At 43.0% G+C, this 25009-nt stretch overlaps 1 long non-coding RNA gene across 2 annotated transcripts in view; it reads right to left on the reverse strand.

The window, feature by feature from the left end:
• Positions 1-515: 515 nt before the first annotated feature.
• Positions 516-25009, reverse strand: part of LOC109276499 (uncharacterized) — a 51244-nt gene continuing 26750 nt past the window's right edge. The window contains exons 5-6 of one of the 2 annotated variants that reach the window (XR_002084701.2): positions 1393-4965; positions 516-1238 (exon numbers count right to left, since the gene is read on the reverse strand). This is a non-coding gene — a long non-coding RNA (uncharacterized LOC109276499). The remainder of the gene's footprint in view (positions 1239-1392; positions 4966-25009) is intronic. The other variant, XR_002084702.2, reaches the window with a different exon arrangement.

The following is a 25009-nucleotide window of genomic DNA, read 5'->3' on the forward strand; positions in this document are numbered from 1 at the left end:
GAATGGCACATCTCCAGCGTGGAATCCTGACCTTATAGCCCAAGTGGAGGATCAGACCCAGAGTAAGTTCCTCCCAAATTCCGTGAGGACTTGACTCCGCCAGCCCTGCTCAAGAAAATGGCAGGGGGGAGCCTAATTTATTAGCTGTTAATGTTGTTACGCAACAAACTCGATCTCCAAGTTGCAAAAACCCAGTTGGAAGAGGTAAAAATGTAAAGTGATCATAACGACCAGAGTGTTAAGCTCAGAAGATATATGAGTTTCATGGGAAGAAGTTTCCAGAAGTCAGAATGACACTGAAGCTCATGAATTTGTTTTTTTAAAGTACTACTTCTATTCAGCATTAATTTCCTTTTCTGTTGTGGTTTAATTTCAGTCTTAACAAATTCAGCCAGGATTTTGAGCATGAGGATAGGATAAGTAAGCTGAAAATTTGGATATGCAGATAATGGAAAGGAATCTGCTCCAACTGAGCAGTCAGGACTTGGCGGGGCGGGGGGGGGGGGGGGGGTGGTGGTGAAGATGGCAAAAGGGAGGTAAGAATGTGTTAAGCAAGGAATCGGGCAAGGTGAAATTGGTGTAGAAAAAAGAGGTGTGTGTGAAGAGAGGCAGAACCACCCCTACCAACTTGCCTGGGGCTTCTTGTGAACTGGTGCGTGGGTGTGTATGGACACGTCTGTGTGCTATGCACACACCTTACTGGTCCACATTCCATCCCTCACCAAGTCTCTCTCCTCTTCCCCACGAACATACTGTAATCTCCACATCTCCACCCACCATGCCTGAGCTGAAAATGCACTTTCGACAGCCCCGTATCTCAGGCCTGGGACGAGGCATGTGTAGCTATCATCCAAGTTCCGTTAGCACCTAACACGGAGCTGCATCCTCTTTCCCAGTTGCTAAGGTCCCCCTGCAGGAGGTGGGATGGCGCAGTGGTTAGGAGTGTGGCCCTATGCTGGAGTGTGAATCCTAACCTTGTATGAGTTTGGTGGTCACTTAATATCCCTGCATTCAGTTTCCCCTTCTGTAAAATGGGACAACAGCCACAGTGCTTTACTCACGGGGCTTTTTGAGGCTTAAATGAGGCAGTTCTTGTACAGCTGACCACAGGGCCTGGCTCAGCGATTTCTCCATCCAGGGGCTTCGTGCCCTGTGCTTACGGCAGCTCCAGTGCTCCCAACTATGCCAAGTAGCCTATCTTGCAGAGACATCTCCAACCCCTGCTTAGACAATTGAACCTAAAATAAAAACAGTATTTTATGGTGAGGTCTCTCTGGCTAACAGCTGTTAATTTGGGGGTTCATTATTTTCTTAATCATATTAAGCCCTCAGTCTCCAAATCTCTCAGCTAAACTGCCCCGCCACTTCCTGCTTTCCCACAAGCAAACTTACTCCTGGCTCCTTTGTCTGTTCTTGGCCCTCTTGTCAGTTGTGGTGGTGTGCAGGGTAATCCTAGTTGTGCAGATTTGCTTCCATGGGACAAACAGGGTGGGACCCGGGCCGAACCTACAGGCAACACGGCAGCCCCATGTCTAAGTTGCTTGCCCTGTTGGTGTTGCAAAACTTCCAAGTTTTATTGGCAGAAAGGATTCCAAGAATCTTTTTTCAACTTCAGATAAGAAATTCTGGAAGAGAGACCATTCAAATGATATCCCTTAGAATTTGAAAAATGTTCACTGGCCTGTCTCCTACTATTATTTATGTACTTCTTATTTATGTTGAGAGTTGATCCTTTGATTGTTGGAACGCTGTCCTTTATTTCACGTATCTAGTGCAGTCTTATCGTCAAAAACCAGGAACAGTGGTAATATAAGAGGACTCCGAATACAGCGCGGGGCAGGGCTCCTGGACCGCCCGGGTCTCTGCCACTGCCCCCCCTCTGAAGCTGGTCAAGATACAACAAAGGCATCACTTAACATGGCCTTTATCCCCTCTGGGGATTGTGAAGCTCTGAATCCTCTGCTGAAAGGAGAACTGAAATTACTTCAGTAAAATGAACATAAAGGATTAAAAAACAATGGGTAAGAAGTAGGAGAGGTGAGAGACCAGATCTGTGGAATACATACTTTAGCCAAAATATGAAATTTCTTCACTTCAACACTTACTAGGATGCCATCCAGAGATAATTACACCATTTATTAAGCACTCCCTGTGGTGGGCAGAGCAGCAAGCCCTTGGGACATTAATCTATTGTGAATCCTAAATCCTGCAAGGTGAATGTTACGGCTGTTTGAATGGCTTCATACAGAAGAGAAAACTGAGGCTCAGAGGGATTTAGGAGGCCAGTAGACCATGGAGCCAGGATTCAAGGTAAAGACCGTTCGTCTCCAAAACCGGCAATTTGCCACATGTCATCACACCTTTTTAGGACTGGTTTCAGTCATAATACAACATCAGCAGTGAATGTGGAAATGTGACCAGATTTTCTTCCTTGTTTTTAAATTTTACCATCTCCTATGTCCTGATGATTCCCTTTTGCAATTTCTATTCATTTATTCACTTATGTATTCATTCACTCACTTATTTGACATGTTCTCTCTCTCTCTCTCTCTCTCTCTCTCTCTCTCTCTCTCTGTCACACACACACACACACACACACACACACACACAGAGGAATTACTATTATAATCACTGTCCTTGAAGAACTTGCAGTGGAATCAGAGTTTGCTGTAGTGAAATTTGCTACAAAGTATAGATTTATGCATTTTACCAGAAGATAAAGCCAAAAGAAATAGAGGTAGGAAAACAGTTTGCAGACAAAAGTTAAAGAAGACATCTTAGCGGCATACAAGGCGGCTTAAATTAAATGTTATTTATGCTTTATGATTGCTGTTTGACAATCTCCCCATTGTTTATCAGCGGCACTACAAATTACTATGAAGAAAAGCTTCTCTGTGCACGGGGTAAGACAAATTCACTTTCTGTTTCTGTTGACAAGGGAATCAGAATCTGTTTGGTGCCATCTAAGGTCTTCCAAAACAACATGAACACTGTTCGTGTGCATTTTCTGGGAGAAGGCAGAAGGGGTTAGCATGTTTCTGGACTGAGGGCCATGATAACTGTCTACCGATATTTAAAGGGTGTAAATGAAGACCTGATTGCTTTAAGACATGTTGGTACTAACTTAGTTTACTAAAGATGCAGAAGAGCTGGGTGAGGCATGACTGAACTCCAGACCCCCCCAAAACTTTGTACTTGGGGCCTACCAGATATAACCCAGCAGGGAGTGAGCCTTGGGCTCTGAGAGAGCCCTTACAGATTGTATCAGCGAGGAGGTGACAAAGATAACGGTCTATCTGGTGGCCTCCAGAAAGACTTTATGAGGGAAGATGATTGCAATTTAATGGCATTCCAGGAGAGGGAAACTATTCATGGACCCTCCACTGAGGAGAGAAAAAAACAGAAGTACCTCCAGCTTTAAGAAGAGTGTAAAGGGCAGACTCAAGCTCAGGGAAGTGGATGGTTGATTGTACAGTTTGTAATCACCAGCCCTCGCTTCGTTTCGTTCTCCTCTGACTCTCCACCTTTCCTCTGCATCTCTTTGGAACTTTTCATGGAAGCGTGGGATGGGAACAGAGTAAAGGCTCTCAAAGTAGTTAAATTGTATTCTTTTTTGGCAACTCTAGGGAAAGGCTCTTTAGATTAATTTAGAGCTATTAATTATTAAGAAGTTATTAAGGTTAAAGTTTCTTGGAACACTTATGGATATCATTTATCCAGATAACAGGTCCAAGTTTATGTGGGTAATTGGATTTTGGAGCTACATACTCTAATTTGGGGGTGAGAGGAGGGTATTGTTGCACAACAGGATGGAACCATGTAGAAAGAGATCATGTTAAATGTTATCATCCACAATGAAGGCTAACTCTACAGAATTTAGATTTTTTTAATGACCTATAAATGCCTTCAAAAAGACAATGAATTGATGAAGTCTTTTGATAGGTGTAAGTCACAAAATTAAGAGATTGTTTGTAACAGAAGCAACCAACGACAGGGCACTCAGAGCAGACAGAAAAACAAAAACAAAAACAAACAAAACAAAACAAAACAAAAGCAAAAACAAAAACCTTCTCTAGAGCAGAGGGCATGAAGATGAAAAGAACTTCCCTTCTGCCTTATGTAAGAAGTGGCTGATGATTTCTTTACAAATACCGAATAATATAAGTCCTAAATAAGAGGCAAAATGTCTCAGTTCCATCCAAATGCTATAAATGTAGTTAAATGGGAACATACGGTTATTTAACATTTCTATAGGACTGTCTGTTTGCCAAAAGATTTATAATCACTGTTCCTGAATATTCACGACATCTCTCTAAAGCACAGTTTCCCATACAGGGACTATGAGGCCGTGGGGATGGTGGAAGAATTCCAAGAGAGTCATGGGGATTGGAACTGTAGTATTTCAAACAGCTGTCTGGTGGTGATGCAAAATTGGGGGCTAGAGGAGGGAGGTACAGAGATCCCAGCACCCTGCGTTCCCTGGGCAAGTCTCCCCCTGGACCCCCGGCCCTTTCTCAGGACCAGGCCTGACCCCCTGCAGCATCCTAGGCTCCGCCCACTCTCCTGTCCTCTGGAGCACCAGGGGCACCTGAACCCCTTGGGAGCATAGTATAGAAGGGGCTTTCGGAATCTATTTGAATCCCAGCTTCCGTCCTTGCTTGCTGGATGGCTCTGGCTGGCACATTTCTTACCCATTCTGAGCTTTGAGTACTACATCTGCAAAATGTTAGCTATTCATAATGCCGTGCAGAGTTGTGATAAAGAATGAGTAGGAGGAATCACGCAGGCTTATTTCACTTAGCATAATGCCCTCAAGGTCCCCCATGCTGTTGCACATTGCAGAACTTCCTTCTTTCTTGAAGGTTGTATAGTATTCCACTGTATGTAAACACCACATCTTCTTTATCCATTCATCTGTCGATGGACATGTAGGTTATTTCCATACCTTGACTCTCGCAGATAGTACTGCAATGAACACAGGAGTGCAAATATCTACTCAAGATCCTGAATTCAATTCTTCTAGAAAAATACCCAGAAGTGGGATTGCTGGGTCATATGGCAGTTCTATTCTTAATTTTTGGAGGAGCCTCCATACTGTTTTCCATAGTGGATGTACCAGTTTGCATTCCCACCAACAGTGTACAAGGGTTTCCAGTTTCTCCACACGTGTTGCCTTATGTTTTCTTTGAAAACAGCTATGCTGACAGGTGTGAGGTTATATCACACTGTGGTTTCAATTTACATTTCCCTGGTGATTAGTACTTACAGTTACCAATAATGTGCGGTACACTTAAAAATTTGTTAAGAGGGTAGATTTCATGGTAAGTGTTGTTATAACAATAAAATAAAATTAAAAATAAAGTAAAAAATATTTACACAGATAAAAATAAAATATAAATTAATTTCAATGTATAAACTACCTATAACATACTTAACACATTGTAGGAGCCCAGGGATTAGTAGTAACTCTGTTCCCATAATCTCTCCAGGTGCTTCTTTGATGTTTCAGGGAAGCAAAGACTTTTTCATTTGGAGAGCTGAACTCTGAATATCTCTGACTAAAACAAATAGGAAATGCATACATACATATCTATAAAAATAAATAGATAATATTGCAAATACTTAAATATATAGTATATAGATATAATAAAGCTTGATAAAACTTAAGTGTTCTCCCAGTCATGATCTTTGGTTTATTTCTTCTGACTATCTTGCTGGGATAGTGCACTGGAAATCCCATTTGACCTGTGCCCCTACTTTTATTCACCAAAGCCCCAGCTATAGCAGAGTCTGGTGACTTTATTTTCTAGGATGGGCTATCTTCCTGGAGGATATAACTGAAATATGATGAGACTTTTTTCAAGAACAATAGGTAACTTCTTATCTCAAATAGAAAATTTAATCTTTAGGTATTTGGTGGCCATTCTATCAGGACCTTGCCCTTAACAGAAGTTATACTATTCTGGAAATTTCTTCACCTTTCACATGTTCCATGTCCTAGTCTTTTAAGTGGATTGAAGAAGGAGGCTGAAGCTACAAGGACAGTGATGATGAGGGTGGCACCTGAAGATCAAATGTAGTCCTTTTTTTGGAGGATCATTATCCCAAGGGTAAGTGTTATGTGATCACAGTTCCAGAAAACAAAGCAATTTGATGACTCAGATATTCTAATAGTGAAAAAGTTCATTATTTAGTCTATTGGCCAGTCAGGGGAAGTAGGGAGATTTCCTCGTGTGCAGACTGGTGACTGCCAATCACTGCAGGAGGAGAGGCTACAAGTTGACAACGAAAAGTTGTCTCTCACCATCCCAGCCTCATGTTCAAGGTGAATTCCTTTTAGCTCAGAATATGGCCCTGGGCTCTCTCCTCACATACATTTCTTGCAAATAGCTGATTCAGGAAGCCTCACCTCACTTAAAGATGAACAACCAGAAAGGAACCAGCACAGTACCTATACATGAGAAAGGCTGAAACAAGTGAGAAAAACAAATGAAGAAGGCTTGAAAAAGATTCAGTAGAAAAATATTCTCACAAAACAGATGAAATTTGGGACCCAAAAGACTGTCATGAATTTAAAAAGAAAAAAAAAAACACCAACAACTTAGTGAAGCAATCATCTTCAAAAAAACGGGAGCTCAAAACAAAACAAAACAAAACAAAACAAAAACCCAGAGCCCAGATAGACAATAGTTCAGTAAATATTGAGCAAGAGAAAAGGAGGTGAGACAAGAACTGGCAGAAAAAGGTGACTGAGAAATAAAAATGACAATGGTGGCCACAGAAGGGAGGTAGATTCTGCTGGATGCATGCCAGGTATTCACAGGATGGGAGGGAGGAAAGGAACGAAATGGAAATGAACAAAGGTTTGTTAAGGATTAGCAGGAAAGCAAACAGTAGATAAAATAGACCTGAAAAAGAAAGCAGAAAGTGTGCAACAGGAATAATGTTTTAATATATAAAATGTTAACCCTTTCATATATAAAAGACTGGACTATTCAGATTGAAAGGGGTTACTCCATTGCAGGAAAAATTAATGCAAAACCATCAACATCAAGTCAAATCCTAGAAACATTTTTGGATTGTAAGGATACATAGGAATCCTTTGAACTTATTCATTGCAAGACCAAGTCACCTATAAAGAGACTTGAAATAACTCAGGCTGGCCTTAGGTTTCACCATAGCAACACTCAGAAGAGCTAAAAGACATTTAAACAACGTCCACAACATATGACCAAAGAATTTTATACCCAACCAAACCACTTTCAAGACAGAAAGCAGAAGACAAATATTTTGGGTATACAAAACTGATAAAATGTTAAGTTTCATGTAAGAGACTTTAGTTCCCTTTTGTTATGCCTTTTAGTGCAAATCAACAAAAAATGTAATTAATAAAGTAAATTTAATTGATACATACAGCTTTCTATACTATGAGAATATACTTTTCCAAGTACTCTTGGAATAGTAAAAAAATTGACTGTATAGACAGGGGCACAAAGAAAAGTTCAATGAATTACAAAATTTAGAATGAGCATAGAAAATCTTCTCTGATCACAAAGCAATTAATTTAGAAATTAATAATAAAATTAGGGGAGAAAAAAATCCTTCCACTTGGAAATGCTAACATACTCTTTCATGTACAATACTACTATCAGGGATGGGTTTAAATAATGAAATAAAAATAATTAAGTTAGCATATATCAGAACCTATAAAATAGAGCAGAACTCTGAGGAAAATTTCTACATTCAATATTCACATTTATATAAGAGAAAGAAAGCATGTAGTTATAAATTTAAACAAAAACTGAAAATTTAACAAAAACATATAAGCTCTGTAGAGGTGACATCTTTAAAATGCTGTTAAGAAGCAAAAGACTTGGGGCACCTGGGTGACTCAGTCAGTTAAACATCTGACTTTTGATTTTGGCTCAGGTGATGATCTCATGGTTCCTGAGATAAAACCCCATGTCAGGCTCTTTGCTGAGTATGGAGCCTGCTTAGGATTCTCTCTCTCTCCTTCTGTCTCTCTCTCCCGTCCCCTGCTCATGCTTGCTCTCTCTCTCTCTCTCTCTGTCTCAAAATAAATAAATAAACATTAAGAAAAAAGAAACAAGATTTGAAGAAATTGAAAGGTATACCATATTCTTAAACAAGAAGACTTTAAGCAAAAGCCTCAACTCTCTAAAAAAATATATATAAATGTGTAGCAAATAAATATATAGGATTTTAAAAACTAGAAAAACTGTTTTTAAAGCTTATAAGAAAAATCAACAGGCATAATTCCATTTCTGGTAATAGTGGGCTCGGTTATTTAGATTAACCCTTCCACTGAAAAAAATGAAAAAATGAATAAAATATTAAATAAAATTGTTCTTAAAAGTATTGAAAAGTTGGGGCACCTAGGTGGCTCAGTTGGTTAAGCATCTGACTCTTGGTTTCAGCTCAGGTCAACATCTTGAGGTTTGTGAATTAGAGTCTCATGTCAGGCTCTGCACTGACAGTGAGACGCCTGCTTGGGATTCTGTCTCCCTCTCTCTCTGTCCCTCCTGCGCTCTCTCTCTCTCTCAAAATAAATAAACTTTTTTTAAAAAAGCATTGGAAAGATGACAAATAACAAGAACCTACTGAATGATCAGCATCTGACATCAGTGACTTTGTTGATCAGGTTAAATTGAGTTGGCTCTGATTTTTAATGGAGCCTCAGGATGAAAAAGACAGAACTCAAAGGCCAGGATGCACCCAAGTTCAGAGGAAGGGTCTCATAACAGACTCTTGCCCCACATTAGCTGGGACTCCCAAAGGTGAACCAGAGATAAACCTGTTCCCCTTGCCCCTACCTCAGGGACCTTAGGGAGAGTTGCCTGTCCACTAAGCAAAGTAGGGAAAAGAAAACAACCACCACCACAACAAAAAACACATGTCTCTGTTAGATGTCACTATTAAACCACTGGCCAGCATTCGCACTTATTTACCACCCAAAGGCATATCACTGGAGTGGGCCAAGAATCTTCAAGTTATGAATTTGGTTTAAAGTGATACCAAACCATAGTGCTTCCAAGCACAGGGCGGAAGCAAACGCTAATCATCTCTGGGAGCAGATGCTTTCATCCTAGGCCTCGGGGATTTTGTACAAATGATTTTTCATAGGCAGTAAGCATTGCAGTTGAAGACTAGCAAACACACTAGAAAGCAAGGCACCATTAGTTAATGCCAGCACAAATAAAGAGACAGAAGAGGTGATTCACACAACTTTGGCTCTTTAAACACAGAGCATAAACAGCTATGCCAATTTTATTTAAATAAATGGAAGAGAAGCTTTAAAAATCTGCAAGGAATAGGAAATAATAAAATGTGACATTGTGGGTTGGAAAACCAAATAGAACTTCTAGAAATGAAAGATAGAGCAACAGAAAAATACAGTAAAAAAAAAAAAATCAATGAATGGGTATGGCATTAGATTAGACACAGTAGAAGAATTAGAAAACTGAAGATAGCAAGAATAAACTATTCAGAATTGTAGTGCAAAGAGGCAAAAAAAGAAAATATGAGAGAATAAGAGACACCAAAGATAGAGAAGTCCTCTCTTCTCAAAGAAAGTCTCTCTCAAGAGAGTAAATGGTGTGTCAACTGGAGAGAAGAGAATGGGGTTATGGATTAGTGAAGGAGTAATATTGAATCTTAAATTTGAATGAAAAGAAATTCACATCGGGGGGCCTGGGGGGCTCAGTCGGTTAGGTATCCAACTTCAGCTCAGGTCATGATCTCCCTGTTAGTGGGTTTGAACCCCACATCTGGCTCTGTGCTGACAGTTTGGAGCCTAGAGCCTACTTCAGATTCTATGTCTTCCTCGCTCTCTGCCTTTCCCCTGCTCACACTCTCCCACTCTCTCTCTCAAAAATAGGTTAACATTGAAAGAAAGAAAGAAAGAAAGAAAGAAAGAAAGAAAGAAAGAAAGAAGAAAGAAAGAAAGAAATTCATATCAATACACATCACAAAGAAACTATGGAATGTTCTAGACAAAGAGATCTTAAAAGCAGCCAGAGTTGAAGTGGAGTGGGATGTGACAATTATTGAGTAAGACTAGCTCTACCAGATGTCATAGTACATTGTAATGTGCTATCAATGAATACCTCATGGCATTGGTACATGAGCAAATAGATAGATCTATATAACAATAAAAGACCCAGAAATAAATCTATGATAGATGGGGATTCGGTATATGATAAAAGTTAGCAACTCAATAGGGAAAAGATGTCTTATTTAATAACATACTGAGACATATAAGCCTCTGGGAAAAAAAATACATGCTTGGATTCTGACTTCCCACATTATTACAGTTAAATTGTAGATAGATCCAAAATTTAGAAGGGAAAAAAAAAACAAAAAAAGTTACTGGAAGAAAAAATAGAATATACTTAAAAAAAAAAAACTCTTGAGTAGTAGAAGCTTTCTGTGTATCGCAAAAAGAAAACTGAGAAAATATAATTTTGGCAATTTTGGCAATTTTTATTGTACAACAGTTTTTAGAAGGGTGTCTTGTGTAATAATAATCATAAATGAATAAAAAATAATGGGCTGGTAAACGCATGTGCATGCAGCTCATATCACTGATTAAAGACAGTGTGAATAATTTACACAAATCACTGTACAAATAATAAAATATAAAATGGATGAAAGCTCTAAAATATTTCACCAAAAAACAAACTAAAACTGGCTTCTAATGCTATGAAAAGACCCTCAACTTCATTCATAAACAGAGAAATGCAAATTTAAACTAAAAAGTAATGCAACTCTTGGGGCACCTGGGTGGCTCAGTCGGTTAAGTGCCTGACTCTTGTTTTTGGCTCAGGTCATGCATGATCTCATGGTTTGTGGGATCGACCCCCAAGTTTGCTGTCAGCACAGAACCTGCTTGGGATTCTTTCTCTCCCTCTCTCTCTCTGCCCCTCCCCTACTCCCACATGCATGCTCTCTCTCTCTCCCAAAATAAATAAATAAACATTAAAAAAAAAAAAGTAACGCTATTCTTCCATTATCAGATTGGCAGAGATGAAAACATTCGGCAGTATGCTGTGTTGGCAAGAATGTATGGAGAGCATTTGGTTCTATGCATCGAGATTTTACTTCATGTGGCCTTTGACCCAGGCCCTTTACCTCTGAGCATTTCTCTTACAGCTATGTTCATAAATATATGAGATGGAGTGTTCAGGAATATTTATTACAACACTGTAAAAAACAAAAGCTTGGTAACAACTTAAATCCTTGTCTTATCTATGGGGAACTTATTAGCCTCCTGCCAGCTGTTTGCTTTTCTGTCTCTCTCCACTTCATGTCCACATTACCTGGTCCACTTATCTATCTCTCAGACCTCGTACACATGGGAGACCCTGTGGAGGACTCCTTCTCGTTCAGAAACACAGCTCTTCCTTCCTCCTGTGGGTTGTCTCTCCTGGCACCACCACCCACTTCCAGGGGGTTCGCTTGTCATTTGTAATGCCCTTACATCTTTCCATTCAAGCCAGCCTGTGAATTTTACTTCAATTTAAAAAATGGGTTTTAACATAATGCTCTCCAGGCCCATCCATGTTGTCTCCAGTGGCAGGATTTCCTTCTTTCTCATGGCTGAATAATACTCCATTGTGTGTATATATACCACACCTTCTTTTTTATGCTAAGTGAGATCAAGTCAGATGGAGAAAGACAAAAACAGTAAAACCTTGGTTTGTGAGCATAATTCATTCTGGAAACATGCTTCCGATCCAAAGCACTTGTATATCAAAGCGAATTTCAAGAACCATTGGCTCAGTTGTGATCACGTGACATTCAGCATCAAGTACTACTCCATATTGTAAGACTTTGCTCATTTATCAAGTTAAAATTTATTAGAAACGTTTGCCTGTCTTGAGGAACGCTCTCAGAACAAGTTACTTGCAATCCAAGGTTTTATTGTACTGTATGATCTCACGTATATGTAGAATCTCATGAAAAAGCCCAACTCGTGGAACCAGAGGGTACAGAGGTGGTTGCCAGGGGAAGGAGTGGGGGAAATGGGAGATGTTGGTCAAAGAGTATAAAGTTCCAGTTGTAAGATGAATAAGTTCTGGGGATCTTCTGGTGATTATAGTTAATAATACTGTATTATATATTTAAAAGTTGCTGAGAGAGTGGATCATAAATGTTCTCACCACAAACAAGAAATGATAATTATGTGAGGTGATGGAAGTGTGAGCTAACACTCTGATGGTAATCATACTACAATACAATGCATTAAATCTTCACATTGTACACTTAAACTTACACAGTGTTATAAGTCAATATATCTCAATAAATACAAAAACTAAAAACCTGGTTTTCATTCAATCCCCAAAGCCCGCTGCAAAGGTCCTCCGCGGGAAACCTTCCTTACTCCCTTCAAGCAGAGTCAGCCCACCTCCCTCCCTCTCCTCCTGTGTATTCTCAAGGGGGCGAAATGCATTGGGGGTAGGCAAAACATCCTACTCTTTTGATGTCCAGAGCATTGATCTATATACAGTATATAAACACATATACAATATAGCTGGGGTATTAAAATTTCATGGGGGCAGGGAGATTAAGAAAAAAATATTTTAAAAGGCTGCTTAAGGGGGCACCTAGGTGGCTCAGTCCACTGAGCATCCCACTCTTGATTTCGGCTCAGGTTGTGAGGTCATGTTTTGTGAGATCAGGCCCCGTGTTGGGCTTACACTGACAGCACAGAGCCTGCTTGGGATTCTCTTTCTCTCTCTCTCTCTCTCTCTCTCTCCACCCCCCCCCAACCGCCCTTTCCCCGCTCACGTGCACGTGCTCTCTCTCTTTCTCTAAATAAACAAATGAATGAATAAACAAACAAACAAGGCTCCTTAAGGAGCAATAATTTGAAGAAGGTTGAGAAACCCTGCTCTTGATGTTTCCTCCAGGCTGAGAAAGAGACGTGCCAAACCCAACTTGTCCGAAGCCAGATGAGCTCTCCTCCCTCACCTTGCTCCCCAGTCCCTACCCTCCTCCCAGGTTCCTGTCACAGTTACAAGGGGCAAAGTCATTGTCAGTTACCCAGCACCCCTGCTGGGATCCTCAGTCACATTTGGTGAACACCTGTCCCTCACCCTCCATATCGAATCACACCGAGCCTGCCTCCTGTACCATCTGTCCGCTCTCACTCTTGCAGCCACCCGGCCTTGTTGTCCCTTGCCTGGACCCTGCAATAGCCCCCTAAATGGTTTTCATCCACTCCCCACTCCAATCTGTCTTCCACTCTGTCACTAAAGAGAATGTTCTAAAGCACAAACTGATTAGGGCCGTCTGGGTGTCTCAGTCAGTTAAGAGTCCGACTTCTGCTCAGGTCATGATCTTGTAGTCTGTGAGTTTGAGTCCTGTGTCAGGCCCCATGCTGACAGCTCAGAGACTGGAGCCTGCTTTGGATTCTGTGTCTCCCTCTCTCTCTGCCCCTCCCCTGCTCACGCTCTGTCTCTGTCTCTCAAAATAATAAACACACTTTAAAAAAAAATTAAAGCACAAACTGATTAGTTTTCATTTATTCATAGTTACATTCCTGTTAGCTTAACATATAAGTCCATAGCAGAAAATATAAGATGTCTACCACTTCCCGCATTCCCCTACAGACGTGTTCTGTTCTAGCACATTTTACTGTGTGCTTTCCCCAGAACTCATTCAATATTTTCATGCTTCCCCATCCCTTTTGTACCAAATCCTCTGCTCAGAATTCCTTCTCCTCTCTTTTCACCCTAACTCCTATTCCCACCTCAGGGCTCAGCTCAAATGCTACCGCTTCTGTTGAGTCTCCCCTCAGAAGATTCCAGCAGAATTGTTTGTTGCTTTCTTTGCAAACCTACACCGTGATGTCCATATTCATATAACAATGAATGCACCACATTGGTTTTCAGCTGGCCCCCTTATTACACTGTGGATTTTTGAGAGCAAGAAGACTTACCAAATCATCACATTTATTGAGAAAAATACTCCTATTTGCAAGGCGCTGTGCTGGGTGTCAGAGGCGCAGTCAGTGAATGAATGAGACTTGCCGGCACGAAAATCTGGTAGGGAGGACAGATACTCAGCAAAGTAATTTAACAAGTAATCATTTAAATATAGTTCCAATAAGTGTGACACCGGAAAAACATGAGGGCAAGGATCCGGGAGATCCACCTGTACCTGAGGAGCCTGAGACAGCTTTAAAGGTGAAAAGACCTCTAAACCAAGAAACAAGAGGGCCAGTGAGTGTGGGGGAGGAGAGATGTACAGGCAGAGAGGATATCACAGGAGGATGTCCTGTGCTAAGAAAGCCTGAGATCATGGAAGACTTGAAATAAAACCAACAACCCAGCTTGCAAACACACCAGCCATCTGAGGCATGGTGAGCAAGAGGAGCCGGGTGGGAGGTGACACTGTGAATACCCAACAAGTGACTGTTGGGGGGATTTATGCAGGAAAGAGTTACTCTCAGAACATGAAGGGGGATCTTCACACTGCTCCCTTATGCACTTCTCGGGGCCACAAGAATGGACTGCTGACCTGGATCTGCGCGACAGTGCTTTTGTCCTTGTCATATGGCTGGAAATACAGACCCAGAAGTATTTTTCTCTATGACGCCAAAAAAAAAAAAAACCCCACAAATTCTGATAGATGATTTATATTCAACACCTTCTAGAAATACTCCGATTTCATTATGCATTACTTTGGGAGCTCAGCCTCTTGTACAAATGACTAACAATCTTGCAAAGTGTGATTTTTCAGGACCTGACCTCAATACCTGGTGCTCGGGTGAAATGGCTCCGGGTTGAGGAAGAACATTTCCCTGTGCCTGAGACTCGGGGGTCAAGCATCAGTCACACGAATATGAACATGGAGCAAAGACAGTATGCTCAATTCCATGACTGGGCGACAAGTGGGCAGTTTCATCCTGCGTCTTGTGTGCTGGTAGTTGTCATTTGTCTGGGGCCCTGGAGGTCCCACGTGCTCCCCCCAGCAGTTTAAGGGGTATTGCAGGTACAGATGGGGTTGAATGAATTGCTTTGTTAAAATAAACCAGTCTTGCGGTCAAGGAGTCACGTGGATGTGGGGCCATCGACAGAAATGACTCACCAAGGGAGGTATGTAGATGGCTGTGGAAAGAGAGGAGACAACTAAAAATAACAGTTCCTTTGAAGGGTGGAGCTAGGGCCTGGTGTTGTCTCACATTTGCCTGCTGTTTCTGAAAATTCCCCCAGTCAAGTGGAGAATGGAATGGCGACTGCAGATACCTGGCCTTTGCAGAAAGAGACAAGCCTACAGATGGCTCTGGCTAGGTCCAGCCTTCAGGAGAGACGGGGATTTCAGGGTCACAAAGGCCTCCCTGAAGCTGATGCCTGACATTCCATACTAGAACCCCACACCTGCACTGGAGACTTTGGTCCCTGATAAATCAGAAAAGCAACACATAGGCTATTATTAACACTACACTCAAAGGTTGTTGGGGTGACAGGGATGTTCAGACTTGGTTTTCTTTTACTTTCTTTCTTTTCTCTTCCTCCCGATTTTCCATACACTCCGTGGGGACCGAGACCCTGTGTGTCCTGCTTTCAGTTCCATTCTCAGTGTTTAGCACAGAGTAGGAGCTAAATAAATATTTGCTTAAGGAAAAATGGAAGGAATGCATCTAGCTCAGCCCTGTTAGCTTGCAGACAAGGAAACTGGGCAGGGAGCGGAAACTTGCCAGGGTCATGCAACCGGTAGGCAGCAGTGGGAGTGAAGCCAAGTGGCACTCCTCACTCAGTGCATCCCTCACTCCAAGCCATGAAGAGGGCTCAACGTGGCTACACTGGTTGAGGGCAAGGGAGACTTGCCACTTGAGTGGCAAAGTCCACAGACTGAGGAATACTGTGTAAGAGGGTCCTAAGGGTGCTCAAAGATGGTGTGAACCTATATAGGGAGGTGGTAGCATCGAGGGCTGCCCAGCACAGCCCCAAGACTGCAAAGGTGCACCTTTCTTGGGCATGCTATGTTTGCCTAAATTTGTTTTTAATCAGACCTTGGAGAAAGCAGACGTTCTGGAGTGGCAGAGGCTGGTGGCTTGTTGTTTTCATCAGACCATGAACTTGACTATATGTGGACAGCCCTACAGTTGTTACCACTGATGGCGTGCATGCTTTTATGTATTTTGGGGTTTTTTTCTTTTAATAATCAGACAGTAGTTTACATCTGTACGTTGGCAAGGAGCCACAAGGAAGAGCATCCAGACAAAGAGGAGAAAAGCCACACTGGCAAGTGGGGGAGCTAGGAAAGAGAATCCAGATACTTTGCCTTCTGTCCCTGTGCATGGAAGGATTTAAAATTCACTTCGGGGGAAGGGGAGACAAGGGGAAGAGAGGGCCTTTCAGGAATCACTAGTGGATGCAAAAATGGTTATGTTAAAAGTCCATATGCATTTAGTCCTATATTGTCTTATTGTCTTAAAAACTCTCTAAGGCGAAGGGCTTCTGAGAGGTCAGCAGCAGTTGTAGGAGTGGCAGGGAGAGGCCCGGGGCTCAGGAATTGAGTGGAGGAGATGCAAGAAGGGCAGCCACTTATGGGGGCCTCCGGGCCCCACACCCCCACCTGTGCGTATCCCCCTACTCTCCCCATCTGCATCCCCACAGCCTTGGAGGAGGGAGCAGAGCCCTATCTGGCTTGCCATCCAAGTCCCAGAAAAGATGGATTCTATTTCATCCCCAGCCAACGGGGTGGCAGGATTTGGCTTTGAGTCCTGAGAGAATGTGCCAAGCTCCCAAGTCTGGGGCCACTCTGGACTTTGGTGAGGCCAGGTTTGCACATGAGAACAACACCAGATATTCGACTACAGCCTTACGTTGAGTCGATCCACCCAGTCTGTATATTTGGACACAGAATTAACAATTATTTGAAAATATCTGCTTCTTTGGGGTACTTGGGTGAATCAGTCGTTAAGCATGTGACTTTGGCTCAGGTCATGATCTCACGGTTTGTGAGTTCAAGTTCCACATCAGGTGAGCTCGAGCCTTGCTTTGGGTGAGCACCTACCCCACTTCGGCTGAGCCCTGCTTCTCTGTCTCTCTCCCGTCCTCCGCTCCTCTTTGGATTCTCTCTCTCTGCCCCTCGCTCACTTGTGCCCTCTCTCTCTCTCAAAAAAAAAAAAAAAAAAAAAAGGAAAGAAAATCTCTGCTTCTTTGATCAAGCTATTGAATGGGGAAAACCACAAGGATTGATTTACCTGCAGGTTTACAGCCAAAGCAGATTTTGGAAACGGGTGTTCAAACAGCTTATAGAATTTCAGCTTAGAGGTCCTGAAGCTCTCCATCAGCTGAAGTCGGCGGAGACTGGTTAAGGATATCCATGAAGCAGAAGTAGTTTAGATTATTATTGGTTTCTAATTTTGATTTTAAACTTAAAAAAATGTTCTTGTTTACTTATTTTGAGAGAGAAAGAGTTTGGGAGGGGCAGAGAGAGAGGGCGAGAGAGAAAGAATCCCAAACAGACTCTGCCCTTGCCAACACAGAGGAGGACTCCATGTTACAAACCATGAGATCATGACCTGAGCCAAAATCAAGAGTCAGACTTAACCCACTGAACCACCCAGGCGCCCCTGATTTTGATTTAAAAAAATTAACAATCAGGGGCGCCTGGGTGGCTCAGTCGGTTGAGCATCCGACTTCGACTCAGGTCATGATCTGACGGTTCATGAGTTGGAGCCCCGCATCGGGCTCTGTGCTGACAGCTCAAAGCCTGGAGCCTGCTTCGGATTCTGTGTCTCCCTCTCTCTCTGCCCCTCCCCCATTCATGCTCTGTCTCTCTCTCTCAAAAATAAATACCCATTAAAAAATTTTTTTTAATTAACAATCAAAAATAAATTAACTAATTAACAATCTTCTAATCGTTGACAACATTACTTGACGAGTCTGAGATGCATATTTATTTCGAGTCCAAGTTGTAAAGCAGAGACATCCAAGTCAACAGAACTCCCACACAAACCTTAAGGACACAGGATTTTTTTGTCTGTTTTTAAAACATTTTCAGCATAAGAACATATTCTAAACATATAACAAGTAAGGGTGTACTTGTTAGTACCAGTAACGGCGATGACGACATTAAGACAGAATAAAGAAGGAAGGAAGCAGAAAAAAAAATGAAGGCAATACTGACAGCTACTCAGATGGCAACCTACATAAATTAGTCAGTTTCCTTATCAGAGATTTACATGTTAAAACTGCTTGATATAACCCAGCAGGAAATTGAACAAGTGATTCTATGTCCAGACTTGGAAACAAAAATAACCGCTCAGGGCCTACACACATTAGTTTGTTCAAACTTGCGCTGATAAAAGTCTTTTTGGCTGGAGCTGTAGTGTGCAGTTATGAGACTGGAGGGTTTGGTTGGTGGATGATTGACACTAAAACAATTGTAAGTGCTTAATACAGGAAAGCATGTTTCATGGAAGTCTCAGCTGATCTGTGGTAGCCACTGAGATGAGGCAGAATGTAAGATACTGCACGTGATTTAGCATCCTCCCTGGTAAAGAAGAAGGAAAACCTCCTCTGTCAGCGCTGCAAAGCAAGGTTAGCCTATGAATTAGGCTTACAGTCATCTGACGTTCACATATTCTCGTTCATACTCAACACACAGATACTTCGCTTTCTCCTCTTACATTTGTACCCATTCCAACACTTCTTAGTGCTTCCCCAAGAATGAGAACGGTTTTGGAATTTCTGACTTGTAATGTTAGGGACAAGCAGACATCTGCCGGTTGAACCCTTTGGGCCAGGACCCCCCTGCTCCCCCTGGCAGGCCCTAGACGCTTTTCCAAACAGTATCTCTCTGCTCTCTGCGAGTTCCCTTGCATACCACATGCATGTTCTATTTATATGTTTCTTTGTCCTGAACAAGATTTGGCCCCATTGTGTGGGAGCAACACCAGCAAAGAAAAACAAAATCCATCCACTGAGAGAAAATGGATATTGTGGGAGCTTGGAGAAATTTACATACTTTGCTCATTCCATTTTCTGGTGATGTCAGAGCCAAAGAATATGCCTTTAAAAAAATCACACACACACACACTCACACACACACACACACACACACACACACACACATTAAAAAATGCTGGAGCTCACCAGCTCTGTCCATCAAGTAGACTGTCATGAAAAGGAGAAATGTAAATACTCCCTTGCCTGTCTCCCCCTCTTCCATTTCCCTCATCAGCCCCCTAAAGAATCTAACAAATTAGTCCAGACTCCATTTGGATGGAATTAAGGGCCTGTCTGCAAAAGGATGAGGGGTATTAATGGAGATGGGCTGGGGTTGGGAATAGCAGTGGGAGGTGGGAATGCGGTGCCTGAGTCTGGGGTGACCGCTCTGGCGTTTCATGGAGGCAGAGAGAAGGGCCGACTGACACTTTACAGATTGGGTGTAATGTTCAGGGAATTTGGCATTTCTGCCACAGGGCTCCGGCTGCTCTGCTCACCACTTTCTTTCTCCCTGCTGGTAAAAGTGCAGGAGAAAAGGGTTAAATAAATGTTTGTGATATGATAAGGTGCTTGTTTATTCAAGGAATGACAGATTATTGGCTCCAAAGGCAGCCCTGAAAAATAGTACAAAGGAACTGGCTCTCCCCTCTCGGATGATGTGATTTCCTCCTAGATTCTGCTCTTTCCTAGGAACAGTTTGCTTTGGGAATGAAGAAGGATGATTTTCCTGCCATTGGAGACAGAAGGCTGGAGTCCCGGAAGCTGGCTGGGTACTGGGATGGCTTGTCTTGGGGAGCGCTTGTCTCACCGAGCTTGGCACCAGCATCCCCGGGCCCTGCTCACCATCCCAAGGAGACTGTGCAGCAGGCGGCCTCCCGCCATTTCTCAGGCTATGGGAAAAGTATCTGCCAGCTCTGGAGGAAAACTTCTTCCCCAGGAGATCCCGTGTGCAAGGTCTTCCTCCAGACACAGACCGTCACGTCCATCCCAAGACCATCCTGACACTCCATGAGCATACACATGATCTCAAATGCACATTTGTGTAGTTATATGCAAACACAGGCTAGACCCCAGGAGTTTTCTCTTGTTGGGCTCTGGTGATTTCATAGCTGGTCCTGGAGGAGAATTCAGCTCCAGAGCCCCTAATTTCTGCACACTTATCCTGGGGGAGGAAACACCACTGACTGCCAACCCTGAACGTCACAGAAAGGCCTGGCCTGGGGAACCTGGAGGCAGACACCACCGAGTGTGCTCCAGCGGCCAGGCCCACACTCTGCTGAGTTGCTCAGTCCATGTCCTGCTCCCAGATGTCGCTCCAAGCTGGCTCCTGCCTGCAGAGAAAGAGTTCCTAGCTGCTGCCCGTGTTTTCTACGGAACTCTCCCTGCCCGCCATCCCCCACCCCCCACCCCCGCCTCCCCCTTCCCCCTGGCAGGCTACAGAGAGGTTGTTTGCATATCTGCCGAGTGGAAGGGTTCGAACAAGATGTTTGGCATAGTTCTCATTTGAAAAGAACTCAGTGCCAAAGTCAAACACCAAGGAAAAAAACCGTTGTGATTGAACTGCTGTTTTTCCAGGATCCTGGGAACTACTGTGTGATTTTCACAATAGCCTGCCGCCGTCTTATCAGCCAAGGTGCTTGTCTGAGAGACACGAGGCACCAGCCTAGGGAACCCAGTGCCCTTCAGACACGATGACTAAGGCTGACTGCAGGGACATTATCAAATATCCACGTTTGGGCTATTTTTATGATTGCATTCAGTACTAATGGGGCTTGTTGAGGGTACACAGCCATGTGCTCATTCTTGAACTTATACAAGATAAGATCCCTGTCCCAGGGAGCTTACTGCCTGACTTTTGCAAAAACCAGATGGCAGAAAATGGTTTCCCTCTGCCCATCAGCAATGATTGAAGGAGTGGAGATGAGAAGGGGTACAGTCAATTCATAACTCTCCCAGGGTGGGACCTCTGCTTTGGCATTTATCCCATGTGACATTTTAATTGTGGACTATCTTTTCCTCCATCATCTGCTACTCCATAAACTGCATCTCCTGGGGGCTCTGAGAACTCAAGCTAATTTGAATATCAGCTTAATTAAAGCATTATTAGATACATAAAGATGCCTTCTACCATACACAGACACGTATATTATGCATAGACACGCTCACAATAGATCATGGATTCCCAAACTAGGCATTAATTGGTTTTGGTCTGCCAGTGGGAACAGCAGAATGTGTAGATGTGACCTAATGTTGTCGATCATGTCTGAATTATAGGCTGTGATACTGGAGTAGGAAGGGCCAGCAGGACACCCCATCACATCCCCACACTCCAGGACAGCTTCTGTCCGAGTCTGTCCCCAGCTGTGAAGTCAGCAGAGCAGCAGGAACAGGCCACCTTGACACGCACACCAGCATCATTGTCTCCAGAAGAACCTCCTTGCACGTGAGCAGGTCAGTTGACTTGTGTTTCAGGATAATCCCCTACCTATTAAGGCATTTGCAATCGTGTGGGTTTTCTTGAGGAACAAAAATCTACTTTTTATGTTAATGAGGGAACAATCTTAGCAAGGGAGCACGCCCCAGGTGAATCCCAGGAATGAGGCAAGTGTTTGTTACTCCACACATGCTTATCCTCGGAAGCCAATCCTGACACTGGCATTTGAGTCGAAGGAGTTGATTTGGGAGGTGACCTGGGGGAGAGTCAGCAGAGGAGCAGGGAGGGAAGACCAGACATGGTGTGGGCAGTTACTGCTGTGGGTAGCTGGGGCTCAGCCCCGCTGGGGACATCTGAGGGATGGTATAGGATGCATCCAGAGCTCTAGCTTTCTAGGGGCAAGGCATATCAGTCCATCAATTCCTCTCCGCCATTGGCTGAGGGTTATTCCAAGGACTTGCAGCTCCCAGGAGCTTCCAGCCTAGCTCTGTGTACACACTCAGCACACTCCTTTAGCCAGAAACGGCTCTCAGGCAGAGTTGCAGTTGCTGCAGGCTTGCTAGTGTGCAAGAAAATGGTGGTAGCCAAGGACACATAAACAGAGATCAGAGTCTCTCATAGATCCCCTCCCTTGCTCCCTCCTTCCTTCCCTCTCTCCTTCCTTCCTTCCTTCCTTCCTTCCTTCCTTCCTTCCTTCCTCCTTCCTTCCTTATTTTCTCCTTTATTCCTTCCATTCTTTTTTTTAAGTTTATTTATTTATTTTGAGAGAGAGAGTGAACAAGGGAGGGGCAGAGAGAGGGGGAGAGAGAGAACCCCAAGCAGGCTCCGTGCTATCAGCGCAGAGCCCAATGTGGGGCTCAAACTCACAAACTGTGAGATCATGACCTGAACTGAAATCAAGAGTCAGGTTAATGGACTGAGCCACCCAGGAGCTCCCCTTCCATTCTTTTAATAAGGAACTCCTTTGAGGTACATTGTAAGTATGTATAAATTTGCCTGAGGAGGAAATACATATTGAGAAGTCTAAGATAAACAAACAAACAAACAAATAAATAAGAAGAGAGAAGAAAAACAAAGGGTCCAGTTCAGCCTTCATTTCCTCTGGGAAATCCCCAAGCCTCTCCTCCCATGCTCTGTCCCTCAGCCTGAGTTAGGTGCCCATTCTGTGGTTCCAGTACCACACTGAGAGCACCCCACCTTCTCCTATTACCCTGACTTGTAATTGTGATTCATTTATGACCCTTCCAAACCAAGGCATTCTTTTGTTTGTTTGTTTGTTTGTTTGTTTGACTTTCTGCATTCCCTGTACTAACTTGCTTGGAGATGAATAAAGCCACTCTTATCTCTACCCAAAGTTTTAGAGTTTAGCATTCAAGAAAAGAACTTCCAACCAAGTTACCTTGGAGCTTTTGTGATTGAGTTTGAGAGTGCCTGTCCTGAAAAACAAAAAAAGAACACACAAAAAAAAACCAATAAAAGGACTCCTCATGGAAGTGAAGTGGAAAGCTCAGGTACTCAGGCTGAAAACTGTTCCTGAATGTTCGTGTCTAGCAAAAGGTAGTAGCTCATTAAACACTCATGCCCAACCTTGCAAAGAGAAAAGCAGGGGAAGATTTATCATTTATCCTTCTTCAGAGAGGAAGAAAAAGTACATAACAGGGCACAATCCAGTTACCACCTCCAACCAAGGTGGAGAAACCTCTCCCTGTCTCCATGATTTGAGCCAAGAGATGCATTTCTCCAGAAATAGATCTCTTCTCTGTTGCAGATGATTTGAAGACACTGTGGTGACCTTCACCCCTAATTCTCCCCCAGGAGACTCTACCCTGCTGGAACCCAGAGCACATCTCTTCCTCACATGGTGCCCATCTCTGGGTTTCCTGCTGGCTGACCAAAGATCTGAGTCATTCCAGACAGGACTTCCCTGGGCCTGTGTTCTCTGTACTCAGCAGATCCCCATTAGAGCTCCTAGAATTGTCGTTGTCATCTACAAAGGAGAGCAGTCATTCTACTCCAAGGATATTCAACATCCACACCATTGACATTTTAGACGAGAACATTCTTTGTGGTGGGAGTTGTCCTATGCAATGTAGGAAGTTTAGCAACATCCCTGACCTCTACTCACTAGATGACAGTATCACCCCTTCCGATCACAACAATCGATATTGATATTGCCACATGTCCCATGGGGATAAGATCATCCCTGGTTGAGACCCATTGGTCTAACACAAGCCTGTGAGGAACTGGGAAACCACGACCTCTGGCCTGCAGCCTATTTTTGTAATGCTTATGATTAAAAATGGTTCTGACATTTGTAAAGATTTATTAATAAAGAAAAATCAAACAAAGAAAATAGATGATAGAGAATATGTGTGGCCCTGATATGGCAGAAAATGCACTGGGGTGGAAGGACACAAAAGAAGCCCACCAACTTTGGGCACAGGGTAAAGCAATCCTCTGGACACTAAGTGTCTTCAGTCAAATGAAGGACCTGGACCAGCTTCAGGAGTTTGGGGGTTGACATACAGTATCTAAGGACATGGGAGGACAGCTGTAGGACCAGGAAGAGACCCCCTCATATGACCACCACATTCTCATCACAAAAGATTTTGGTCTTTAGTCAGACATTGTCTTTTCACAAGACATGGCATGGGCTGTCTTGGAAAGAACCCGGGGGAATGGTTGATCGTCTCATACCCTACTGGGTGAGAAAGCTTCTAGAGAACGTCACTGCCATTCTACAATGTTCATGCCAGGATAAGCAGAGATAAGTGACAAATGGTTCACTTGGGGGAAGGTAGACAGGTCAGCAGAATTTAAATTCAAACAACAGGGGTTGCAAACATGTTATGCCTAAAAACCAACCTGAGGGGTCCAGGAAGGCTTTCCAGGGAAGGTGGCGTTGTCTAGGAAGTGGAATCAGGAAGGCATTAGCTAAGTGAGGGGTGCTTTTAGAGGAAAAGGAAGAAAGGCAGGGGACGTTGCTCTTCAAAAAGAGCACAGCAAGAATAAAGGTTTGGAGCCTAAAGAACAAGGTGTATTTGAAGACCTACGGGGAGTCTGGTGTTGCCAAAGGGGAAAGTGAGAAGTGAGGAGCTGGAGAAGTAGACATGGGTCATAAAGGGCCTCATAACACATGCTGAGGAACCTGTCTTTTATTCTGTAGGCAATGGGAGGTCATGGAATGGATTTTTTTTTTTCACAAGTAACATGATAAGTTTTGGACAAATCATTCTCCCTCATTATGTTAGAACAGTCCCACAACTGTCTTCTGAGGAAAACTCTTTTCTCACTCTTTTAAATGACAAAGGTAACACATGTGCATTGCAGAAACTCTGGGAAGTACACCAAAGCATAATCAATAATAAAAAAAAAATTACAAATAAACTCCTCATGCAGAGGGAACCATTAAGAACTTTTTGGAACACATTTTTCTAATCTTTTTTCTACTTATATTTTTAAGTAGCTGAGATTATACGTACATGGTACTTTGTTGTCTTTGTCTTTCTATGTGTTTCATATCTATCTCCCAGTCTCTGAAAATGAAGCCAATGAGAGACTTCATGACTGGTCTCCCGCCTTCTACCTT

Source organism: Panthera pardus, unplaced genomic scaffold, assembly GCF_024362965.1.
Source record: "Panthera pardus isolate Hobbes unplaced genomic scaffold, ASM2436296v1 HiC_scaffold_15, whole genome shotgun sequence".
NCBI lineage: Eukaryota > Metazoa > Chordata > Mammalia > Carnivora > Felidae > Panthera > Panthera pardus.